Source organism: Phoca vitulina, unplaced genomic scaffold (genome assembly GCF_004348235.1).
Source record: "Phoca vitulina isolate PV1807 unplaced genomic scaffold, GSC_HSeal_1.0 scaffold17, whole genome shotgun sequence".
Taxonomy (NCBI): Eukaryota; Metazoa; Chordata; class Mammalia; order Carnivora; family Phocidae; genus Phoca; species Phoca vitulina.
Window position 1 is genome coordinate 25,846,886 of NW_022589720.1, and position 10,225 is coordinate 25,857,110.

The 10,225-nt window shown below is 40.9% G+C and overlaps 2 pseudogenes; both read right to left on the reverse strand.

The window, feature by feature from the left end:
• Nucleotides 1-2,535: 2,535 nt before the first annotated feature.
• On the reverse strand, nucleotides 2,536-3,048 carry LOC116639199 (annotated as a pseudogene).
• Nucleotides 3,049-5,407: 2,359 nt separating this feature from the next.
• Nucleotides 5,408-6,199, reverse strand: LOC116639155 (annotated as a pseudogene).
• Nucleotides 6,200-10,225: the final 4,026 nt, after the last annotated feature.

A 10,225-nucleotide genomic window follows, 5' to 3' on the forward strand; every position in this document is an offset into this window, starting at 1 on the left:
TTGAATATACTATGATTTAAACTTATAGTAAAATAAACCATAGGTTAGATGGGTTTCTTTAAAAGCAAGGAGGTTTTCCTGATTTTATAAATTGCCAGATTCCTGGCATTTCCAGAGAAGGGATACCATGATAATCAAAGTTCTGATCTAACACATAAACCAGATGACACTACGTCCAAAGCCTGCAGTCCAATGATTTTCTTACATGGAGTCAAGCCACAGTCCTTGGAATAACCATCACCATTCTGGAAGAACGGTACCCCAACCTCCCTGACTTCATCTCCAAATCCTTTCCCTTGCTCATTCTACTCTAGCCCTGCAGTATTCCTTGTTTCTTGACCATACCAAGCACATTCTGCTGCAGGGCCTTTGCATTTGCTGTTTCCTCTGCTTAGAATAATCTTCTCTCAGATATGTCTGTGGATCTCTCTTCATTTCTTCCAGATCTCCTCTATGACAGAGGAATCCCCTGGCCATTTTCTATAAAATAGTACTTCCCACCTCCCGTACATACGTATCTCCCTTTAATACTGTTTTATTTTTCTTCAAGGCCCTTTATCACCACTTGGGCTGATAAGAATACCTTGAGGGTTAGAGTTGAACAAATACAAAAAAATGAGAGAACTCCAGGGAAGCAAAGGAAGCAAAGCTGAAGAGGTAAGCATGACAAGAAATGTTTAAGGGACAGTGAATAGACGCATCCGACTGATACTGGAATTACATTTGAGAGGTGAGGATGAGACAAATTAGTAAAACAGTTGTGGTCCAGTTCTGGAGAATCTTTATGTCCTTTATACATATAGGACCAAATGTATATATACATTGGAAGTTTTCAATCAGGATTTAATATGAAAATATTTTAGGGATATGAGCTGGTACTAATAAATATGACAGGTTAGGGAAGGAGGTTGGAAGCCTAGCAACCAGTAGGCAGGCAATGGCTCGGGTAGAGGTCGTGTCAAATATAAGAGAAAGGATGAAAAGGAAGTTGGAAGTATGGTTCTGTCCTAATTGTATTTTGGGATGACACGGAGGTTTTAAAGAGGAAATGATGAGCCAGAAAATACAAATATAGAAAAAAATCAGGGCTATCAATTCAGATAGGGAAATTTATCTGTTTAGAAATGATAATTATAGTGAGAGAAGAAGACTTCTGAGAAAGACTGTAAAGAGAGTAGAGTACTTCAGATTGCACCTTGGGAAATGTCACCTTGGGAAACTGGGGGCAGAAAGAAGAGCCAAGAAGGCAGAAAAGAAGTTGTTGAAGAAGTGAATGAAAAAATAGGCCACTGTAATGTTGTGGAAGCTAGAAAAAAAGGAAAATTTCTTAAAGAAGGTGATGCTATGTGGCTTCAAGTGCTGCATAAAAGTAAAAGGGAATGACTGAAAAAGTCCTTGAGGTAATCAAGGTTTAAGATCCTGAAAAAAAAGAAAAACAAAAACAAAAATGAATTGCAGCAGACCCTTAACATTGTCTAAGACTTAATTTCTCAAGTTTCCATGATAACATATTACTTATCAACTCTAAAAATTGGGGATTTTAATGTCTACTTGATAGAGTTGTTAGAAGAATTAAGTAAGTTACTATATTAAAATATAAATGGAAAATCTGTGTTCAGATCAGATTCTAGACAAGTGGATAGACACAGTCATTAGATAAATGTTCTAGTTATCTACTGTTGTGTAATAAACCATCTCAAACTCTGCAGCTGAAAGGAAACCCAAATGTTTCATTATGATTCTCTCTCAGGAGCCTGGGGGTTGATTGGGCTCAGCTAGGCAGTTTTTGCTCAGGGTATCTTATTTGGTTATAGTCAGACAATGGCTGGGGACTGGAGTCATCTTACGTGTCTGGTAGTTAATGCTGGCCTTTGGCTGAGACTTCAGCTGGAATACTGTTCAAAACACCTAGACATGGACTCTCCATATGGCCTGGAATTCCTCACAGCGTGGGGCTGGGTTCCAAAAGAAAGCATCCCAAGAGGAAAAGAGACAGATCACCTTATAGCATCTGGCCTTGGATATAATGTGATATCATTTCTGCCATATTCTATTTGTTAAAAGCAAGTCATTAAGGCCAGCCCTTATTCATGGGAAGAATTAGATTCCACTTCTTGATGGGAAGAATAGCAAAGAATTTGTGGATATATTTAAAACTACCACAGTAAGTGACTTTCTTTTTTTTTTTTTCAGGAATACATATTTATTTATTTTTTTATTATGTTATGTTAATCACCATACATTACATCATTAGTTTTTGATGTAGTGTTCCATGATTCACTGTGCGTATAACACCCAGTGAATGGAGCACTGGGAATAAGTGACTTTCTCTTAACCACAGCCTGACATGTTTTTGTTGTTGTTGTTGTTGTTGTTGTTGTGGTTTAGGTTTTATTTCATCATCATAAACTGAACTCTGCAATCCAGCTAGACCTGGGGATAAGGAACCATGGAGCCCGCAAAGATTCTGGGGTATTTCGAGGAGGTGGGGGTGGAAGGGTGCTCTCCCGAGCTACAGAAGGAATGGTCTGGTAGTTAAGATAAAACACAAGTCAGATTTATTAGATCTGTCCACAGTCAGCAATGGTGATCTTCTTGCTGGTCTTGCTGTTCCTGGATCCAAAGCGCTCCATGGCCTCCACGATGTTCATGCCTTCTTTGACCTTGCCAAAGACTACAAGCTTGCCATCCAACCACTCGGTCTTGGCAGTGCAGATGAAGAACTGGGAACCGGTCACGTTGGGTCCAGCGTTGACATGGACAGGATGCCAGGACCCGTGTGCTTCGGGATGAAATTCTCATCATCAAACTTCTCCCCATAGATGGACTTGCCTCCAGTGCCGTTTTGCCGTGTGAAGTCCGGCACATAAATCCCGGAGTAATCCTGTGAAAGCAGGAACCTTTATAACCAAATCCTTTCTCCCCAGTGCTCAGGGCACGGAAGTTCTCTGCTGTCTTTGGAACTTTGTCTGCAAACAGCTCGAAGGAGACGCGGCCCAAGGGCTCGCCGTCCACGGCGATGCCGAAGAACATGGTGGGATTGACCATGGCTGGGCGGCGAGGGCGGCTCCGGGGCGGTGGCATCTGCAAGGCCCACAGCGCTGCATGTTTAATGTAAATTCATGCCTCAGCAGAATTATCAACTCTTACAAAGACCTTGGAGAATACTTATAATTATCTGAATCCGTGAATATTAAATCTATATATTCAAAGTGTTTACTATATTTAAAAATACAATATTAAGGAGTTGTTGAAGCTCCTTTCTGTTCCCTCCCCTCGGAGGTGGCAGTCTGACCATGAGATGTGGAGGTGGAAGCATGCCCAAGGGCCAAAGAGATGGCAGAGAAGCTGAAAAAGAAACATGAGGCTGAGATCTTGACGACGTGGCTGGTATGGTTGGAAGACTGGTTAAATACAGGTGAAACTGAGCATGTTAGTAAATATTTTGAGGCTAGAGAAGGGATTTACAAATATAGAAAGCAAGAGTGTTTGAAAATTTTTAGGTCAGTGTGTTAGGTGCTGGCTGGGAATTGAGAGTATTGGTGTGCTGGTGGAAACTCATTTTTAAAAACACACACATATACATACATATACACATACATAGGTAGAATTAAAAGCATAGATATATGTGTATGTAAATACATATACAGATACTTTTCCTACCTTTTTCTGCTGAGTGGATCTAGCAACAATACCATCCCAATAACAATAAGCACATTAAACACCAAGATCTTCAATTCTAAACACCATCTTTTCCTAAAAGAACCCAGACCTTCTTAGAGAAACAGCTAAATTTCAGCGCTGGGGAAAGAAAGTATAAAGTGAGCCTGGGATAGCTTGTTATGCCAGAAAAAAAGTCCCTAAAAGAAAATGCAAGCATGTCAAGTGACACAGATATCAGTTTAAAGTGGCTGTCACAAACGAAATCTGAGACAATTTGAGCACCAAAATAATGATAGTTATATATGAAATCCATTGAAAAAACAAGAATCTATACATCCATACTGATACAAATGAATGAGAGAGAAGGAACATAATGGTTAATTTTATGTGTCAACTTGACTGGGCCACAGGGTGCCTCGATATTTGGCCTACCATTAATCTGAGCATGTCTGTGAGGGCATTTCTGGATGAAATTAATGTTTGAATTGGTAGACTGAGGACTGCAGATTGCTCTACCTAAAGTGTATGGGCTTTATTCAATCCACTGGAGGCCTGACTAGAAAAAGAAAAGGACTTGGACTTGAACTTACACCATTAGTAATCAGATTCAGGCCAAAATTACACCAAGAGTTCTCCTGAGTCTCCAAGCTTACCGCAGATTGTGGGACTTCTCAGCCTCAGTAACAACATAAACCAATTCCTTATGATCTCTTTATATCTGTGTGTGTGTGTGTGTGTGTGTGTGTGTGTGTGTGTGTGTGTGTGTATCTTGCATCCTATGGGTTCTGTTTCTCTGGAGAACCCAGACTAGAACAGAATTTTAAGGATGATTTTTCTGGGTTGATTCGAGGCTTTCCAGAATTGCATCTCTAACCTGATTAAATTTAGAGACACTAATGATTCTATTTCCAGAAATAAAGATGGCACCGATAGTCCATGATACTATTAGACTCCTAATCAACCATTTATAAGAAGCAAGGGGCTGAGAAACTGTGCATATTATACTTTTGAACATTTCTGGAAAACTGAGAAATATATTGAGATTTCTGTTGCTCCCAATTAGCTGGACAAAATAGTGAAAGAAGAGGATGAACTCAGGGATTCAAATTCTCAGCTTAGGCATAAAAACCTGAAAGTTTCTTTGGGTGCTCTGAAAAGAGATCCCTATTTCCAATACTGCAGGACTGAGATTGCTGAAAATAAAACACATAATCTCATCCTGCATCTGGCTGAATTACACTATAATTTGAACACCCACTCTCACAGGGTGTTTACTGTTAAAGTAGGTACACTGATGCGGAAAGAATGGGATCCTGTAAGTTGGAATAAAGATGTGTGGGAAGACTGATGAAGCTAGGGACATTGAGCCCCTAAATTCTGATGAGTCTTCTTTGGCAGTGAAAGAAGCCTCTCCACCCCCTCACAATCAGGAGAAACGGCCTCCCCACCCCAGTAGTACTGGCTTCCCCACTACTAGTGGTAGCGGCAGCTTCTCTACCCACTCCACCCTCACCCTGTTCTGAGGGGATTAACCCTGCCTTGTCTGAGGAAATTGTAATGGCCTCCTCTGATGTAGCTGCCATGCAAGACAATGCTGATTCTCCTCATGACCCACTCCCACAAACCCTCTTTGTTTTTTGACCTATAACTAGACTCATTTTGTGTGTGTGTGTGTGCTGTATGACCTTTAATTAAGTATAAAGACTTCCAATCACCTTCCAATCACATCATGTCAGGGACCATTTTACCCACTGCTCTGTTTGGCTGCCAGTCTCTTGTCTCTCTCTTCAGCAATGGTAAGGCAGATACCCTTTCCACAAGCAAAAGAAATCCATGGTTTGTTGCCATTGCCAATAACAAAAATGTTGGAGAGTCAGGTGGCAAAGCTGTTGCCATTGGCATCTTTCACATGAACTACATCAAAAGAACCAGGGTGTCTCTCTCTGTTGGTGATCACACCGATTCTTCCCAGGTTAGCACCTCCAGTTACCATACACAGATTACCAGTATCAAACTTGATTAAATCAGTAATCTTTCCAGTGTCCAAATCAATTTGAATGGTGTCATTCACCTTGATGAGGGGATCAGGATAGCAGATGGTGCGAGCATCATGAGTCACCAGATGAGGGATTCCTTTTGTCCCCACAAAGATCTTTCTCACTTTGCACAACTTATACTTGTCCTCCTCAGGTGTAATCCAATGAACAGCAAAATGACCCTTGGTGTCATAGATCAGATGGAAATTCTCCCCAGTCTTGTCAATGCTGATGACATCCATAAAACCAGCAGGGTAAGTTATATCAGTTCAGACCTTGCCATCAAACTTAATAAAATGCTGCACACAGATCTTCTTTACTTTATCTCCTGTTAGGGCATACTTAAGTCTGTTCCTTAGGAAAATGATGAGAGGGAGACATTCTCTCAGCTTATGGGGACCAGTAGATAGACGAGGAGCAAACACACTGGTCAGTTTATCCAGCATCCAATGCTTTGGAGCTGCTACATTCTTCAGATACTTCTTGGGACCACAAGCCATGGCTGCACTAGGCACGAAAAGAGGCTATAACTAGACTCATTGAAGCAGGCCCCTAAAGGTGAGGTATGAAGTATAACTCATGAAGAAGTATACTATATTCCAAAAGAACTATTTAAGTTTCCTAATTTATAGAGACAGAAATTTGTGGAGTATGTGTGTGAAACAATATTGAGGGTGTGGGATAATGTTGGAAGGAACATAAATTTGGATCAGGGTAAATTTATTGATAAAATCTCACTAAGCAGAGATTCTGCATTTAATGTTGCAGATTGGGGATTTAGGAAAGACTCTCACAGTTTGTTTGGTTGGCTGAAACATGGACTAAAATGCGGCCTATAGTGAACAAATTAGAAATGCCAGACCTGCCTAAGTTTAATGGAAAAGGATTCAAAGCCTTAGAAAAATTGGAATGTTAGAGTAAATTTGTCATTTAAGACCTACTCACTCACACTGGGAAGGTTTTAAAGGCTTGCCTTTCACCATTACTGTGAGAAATAAATTGTTAAGGAGAATCCTGGCATCCTTGAAGAACTCTATGATAGTTCCTCTCTATAGGTTAGACCTTACAATGAGAACTAGTCACTGAATTGGGAAATCAAAATGCAATGGGAGTAATTGAGTTTCAGGCAGGCAGGGGCCAAGTAACAGCACTCAGTCACCAAAGGCAAGTTTGGCATGGTTATGATAATGGGTGACAGAAACAAAGCAGCAATTAGAATAGTCTGATTTACATAAACCTATGGCATTGAGTATTTGATTGTGGTGTTCCTAAAAGTGGAATAGATATTAAAAAAAAAAACAAAACAAGAACTAAATTCTACTTGATCTGTATAAGCAGAAAAATTCTAGGTCAAGTGAACAAAAGTTTAACCTGAACATAAAACAGACAGTCACAGCCCCTCAATCAATTCCCAGACTTGAGCCAGTTTACTGACCCAGAAGCTGAATGAAGCGGAGGCCTGACAGAAATTTATACTCGTAATATTTCTTCCATCCCTCTTTAAAGGGACCTACAGCTTTTTATCAGGGTAACTCATTGGGGAAAAGTAAATAATCAAGTCTTTCTGGACTATTGGACACTGGCTCTGAACTGACATGAATTCCAGGAAACGTAAATGTCATTGTAGACCACCAGTCAGCGCAGGAGTTTATGGAGATCAAATGATCAATGGAGTATTAGCTCAAGTCCATCTCATAGTATGCTCTGTGTGTCCTCAAACCCATCCTGTGGTTAATTCCCCAGTTCCAGAATACGTAATTGGAATAGACACACTCAGCCACTAGCAGGATCCCCACATTATTTCCCGGACCTGTGGAGTTAGGGCTATTATTGTGGGAAAGGCCAAGGGAAGTCTCTAGAACAAAGTGGCCGTGGTGGCAGGGATGGAGGTTATGCATGGGCTTAGGAACATGGACTTCCACTTACCAAGGTCAACCTGGCCACAGCCGCAGCTGAGTGTCCAATCTGCCAGCATCAACAGCTAACACTGAGTTCCCGATATGGTGCATGGCAGCTTGATTACACTGGACCACTTTTATCATGAAAGGGGAGCATTTTATTCTTACTTGAATTGACACTTACTTTATATGGATTTGCCTTCCCTGCATGCAATTATTCTGCCAAAACTACCATCCATGGATTTACCGAATGCCTTATCCACCATCGTGGTATTCCACATAGCATGCTTCTGATTAAAGAACTCACTTCAAAGCAAAAGAAGTGTAGCAATGGGCCCATGTTCATGGAATTCACTGGTCTTACCATCTTTCTCACTATCCTGAAGCAGCTATTTTGATATAATGGTGAAATGGCTTTTTGAAGACTCAGTTACAACACCAGTTAGGTGGAAATACCTTGCAGGGCTGGAGTAAGGTTCTCCAGAAGGTTATATATGCTCTGAGTCAGCATCCAGTATATGGGTCCAGGAGTCAAGGGGTGGAAGCGGGAGTGGCACTTCTCTCTATTACTCCAAGTGCCCCACCCACTAGCAAAATTTTTACTTCCTCTTCCCATGATATTATGCTCTGCTGGCCTAGAGGTCTTAGTTCCAAAGGGACAGGTGCTTCTAGCAGGGGACACAGCAATGACTCCATTGAACTGGAAGTTAAGACTGTCATCTAGCCCCTTTGGGCTTTCTCGTTGTGAATCAACAGGCAAAGAATAGGCAGTTACTATGCTGTTTGGGGTGACTGATCCTGATTACCAAAGAAAATTTGGACTGTTAGTCCACAATGGAGGTAAGGAAGAGTATGTCTGGAATATGCAAGACCGCTTGGGGCATTTCTTAGTATGACCTTTACTTGTGAGTAAGGTCAATGGAAAACTATAACAACCCAATCCAGGCAGGACTGACTAATGACCCATACTCTTCGGAATGAAGGTTTAAGTTACCCCACCAGGTAGCAAACCATAACCAGTTGAGGTGTTTGTTGATGGCAAAGGAAGTGGACTGGGTAGTGGAAGAAGTTAATTATAAATATCAACCATTATCATGTGCGCAGTTATAGATATGAGGACTGTAATTGTCATGAGTTTTTCCTCCCTATTTTATTATATACTGATATATAAAATCTTTCTTTTCTTCCCTTTCTTATGCCCTTATAAGATTTATTTTTATATCATAGCAATTAAGTATTATTAACTTTGTATAGTAATACTTTGTTAAGTATTGTTTTTTTTTAAAGATTTTATTTATTTATTTGTGAGGGAGAAAGAGAGAGAGTGAACACAAGCAGGGGGAGCGACAGGCAGAGGGATAAGCAGGTTCTCTGCTGAGCAAGGAGCCCAATGTGGGACTCCATCCTAGGACCCCAGGATCACGACCTGAGCTGAAGGCAGACGCTCAACCAACTGAGCCACCTAGGAGTCCCCTTCGTTAATTATTGTATTTAAATTACTCATTATCAAGGAGAAGATTACACATCACTCAAAGACTCTACCTCCTCTTCTGAGAAAGGGGTTAGTGTGGTTTTGGTTGTGTGCAGGACAGGTGTACTATGTTAGGTGGGATTTTGACCTTGTTATTGCCTTTATTTGGAGATTCAGTACAGTTTAAGGAGATTTGCCTGGGTTCCAAGTTGACCAGGGTTGGACCTAATGATGGTTAATTTTATGTGTCAACTTGACTTGGCCACAGTGTGCCCAGATATTTGGTTAAACATTACTCTGGGTGTGTCTGTGAGGGTGTTTCTGGATGAGATGAACATTTGAATCAGCAGAATGAATAAAACAGACTTCTTAATGTGGATTGGCTTTATCTGATTTGTTGGAGGCCTGACAGAACAAAAAAGGCAGAGAAGGGAGGATTCACTTTCTCTGCCTGTCTTTGAGCTGGGACATTGGCCTTCTCCTGCTTTTGGATTCAGACTTAGACTAGAACTTATACTATTGGCTCTTTTGGTTATCCAGACTTTGAACTCAGACTGGACCTTATACCATTAGCTTTCCCGGTTCTCAGGCCTTTAGACTCCAACAGGAACAATATATACCATTGGCTCTTCTGGGTATCCAGATTGCTGACTGCAGATCAGCAGACTTCTCAGCCTTCATAACCACAGGAGTCAATTCCTTGTAATAAGTCTTTTTACGTGTATTTATTCTTGTCTTAATCTGTTATTTGCTATAATAGAATACCATAGACTGGGCTGCTTAAATAACAAATGTTCTGGAGGCTAGGAGTCTGAGATAAGGATGCCTGTATGGTTGGGTTCATGGTTAGGGTTCTTTTCCTGGTAAAGTCCTCACATGCCCTTCCTTGGTGTGTGCACAGAGAGACAGAGATCCCATGTCTCCTCCTCTTTTTATAAGGGCACTAATACCATCATGAGTGCCCTACCCTTATGACCTAATACAACTGTAATTACCTCCTTAAGGCCCCACTTCCAAATACTATCACAATGGGGATTAGGGTTCCAAGATATTAATTTTGGAGGGATACAAATATTCAGTTTATAGCAACTCTGTTTCTCTGAAGAAGCCAGACTAACACAAAGGAATACCTTACTGGTATGATGCCAAATAATAAA